Below are 2,254 nucleotides of genomic sequence, written 5' to 3' on the forward strand. Positions count from 1 at the left end.
ACTCAACATCAATCAATATTTTATTCTTTTTCTTATGGGGTAACCAATTGAGTAACCATTCAGTGGTACCACACCCGTAATCCACAAGATAGTAGAAAGTAATGATAAGAACCAGTCACTTCTGCTTTTGCCCATCTATTGCCATCAAATGGGCAATGAGAGAGTGTCTGCGCCACAATAATCTGGTTATGAAAGAAGTATACTACACTTCTGCTTTCCTGGGTATGTGTATAGGTCACTTCTGCCCGGTACTACAGTACCAGATATTCCCAGAGGGTCTCCCTTTCTGATACTGATCTAGCCCAACACTGCTTGGCTTCTAAGATCAGATGAAATCGGGCATGTCCAGTGTGGTATGACTGTAGAAATTTATGGGAGAAGTTTTATTTTGTGCACTGCATTACCTAAATTGGATGAGAGAGTGTATTAGAAAGAGAAGAAATGACTGAGTAGTGAGAAAAGTATAGGAAAATAGAACAAGTTATTGAAGAAGTAAGTAATACACTTCTGCTGTCCGTATGGGAGCCTCTGTTACTAATGAGCATTGCAGAGGGCAGTTCTCAGGTCGGATGAGAGAGTGCACGAAAAAGGGGAAAGAGGGGTGTTTGATACTCAAAAAAAAAAATCAAGGATATCATAAAAAATTGTTAGCCTGGATAAGGTTTCACTGACAGATTATTGTATCCAAAAAAGGGGGAGGTTACCGTGTGATTTATCAATTTATGAAATTACATTTATAACAACCCAGTATTTTAGTATAGCACGGTATTCTGCACAGCATAAAACATCAAAAAGTGCATCAAAAAGTTACATAAAGCAGTGTTTTTCTGAGCACAGTGCTTTGCACAGTTTAAAACATCAAAATATGTCAGAAAATTATGTAAAGCCAACACTATCACAATGCAAAGAGTATTAGCTACATCCAAGATATACTAGCTCAAAGCATAAAATGATATCAAAATATCTTGTTGTAGCACGGTGCTCTGCACAGCTTAACATATCAGGAAAAACCGCATAGAGCCAACACTAGCACAATACCGAGTGTCAGCTGCTATGCAATTTCCCAACAGTTATATTTATAACAATCCAGTATTTTACTGTAGCACAATGCTGTGCACATCTTAAAACATAAAAAGTGCATCAGAAGATTACATAAAGCAGTGTTGTTCTGTAGCTCAGTGCTCCACATGGTTTGTACTGTACTTCTTTCATAACCAGATTATTGTGGCGCAGACACTCTCTCATTGCCCATTCGATGGCAACAGATGGGCAAAAGCAGAAGTGACTGGTTCTTATCATTACTTTCTACTATCTTGTGGATTACGGGAGTGGTACCACTGAATGGTTACTCAATTGGTTACCCCATAAGAAAAAAGTATAAAATATTGATTGATGTTGAGTCATAAAGCCTGAATCTTTTATTTTCAGTTCTTCCCCAATACGCATATGATATCTTTATTTGAGATAATGAGAACTGAAAAACAGAAACTTTCGCTCTAACAAACATCTTTCCATTGTTGTTACTCACACTCGATATTGACAGTGCCCACCTGGACACCAGACAATTAGATCAAAGAGAGGTGAGCAACTTACTTGGTGATTAATCTATTTAATATGTGTTTAATTCATTAATAACTGTAATCGTTCATTTCGTCTGTATACTTTCAATAAAAGTTAAGTTTTAACGGATATTGGAGGTCATTCCGAGTTGTTCGCTCACAAGGCGATTTTAGCAGAGTTGCTCACGCTAAGCCGCCGCCTACTGGGAGTGAATCTTAGCATCTTAAAATTGCGAACGAAGTATTCGCAATATTGCGATTACACACCTCGTAGCAGTTTCTGAGTAGCTCCACACTTACTCGGCATCTGCGATCAGTTCAGTGCTTGTCGTTCCTGGTTTGACGTCACAAACACTCCCAGCGTTCGCCCAGACACTCCTCCGTTTCTCCGGCCACTCCTGCATTTTTTCCGGAAACGGTAGCGTTTTTTCCCACACACCGATAAAACGGCCTGTTTCCGCCCAGTAACACCCATTTCCTGTCAATCACATTACGATCGCCAGAACGATGAAAAAGCCGTGAGTAAAATTACTATGTGCATAGCAAATTTACTTGGCGCAGTCGCAGTGCGGACATTGCGCATGCGCATTAAGCGGAAAATCGCTGCGATGCGAAGATTTTTACCGAGCGAACAACTCGGAATGAGGGCCCTAGTTATGTCTATCTACCAACATGATATTTACCATGTGCACCGG

The 2,254-nt window shown here is 39.9% G+C and overlaps 1 pseudogene; it reads right to left on the bottom strand.

The window, feature by feature from the left end:
* Positions 1–248: 248 nt before the first annotated feature.
* On the bottom strand, positions 249–367 carry LOC134931551 (5S ribosomal RNA; annotated as a pseudogene).
* Between the last annotated feature and the right edge of the window lie 1,887 nt (positions 368–2,254).

The sequence above is a fragment of the Pseudophryne corroboree genome, chromosome 5 (assembly GCF_028390025.1).
Source record: "Pseudophryne corroboree isolate aPseCor3 chromosome 5, aPseCor3.hap2, whole genome shotgun sequence".
NCBI classification, from domain to species: domain Eukaryota; kingdom Metazoa; phylum Chordata; class Amphibia; order Anura; family Myobatrachidae; genus Pseudophryne; species Pseudophryne corroboree.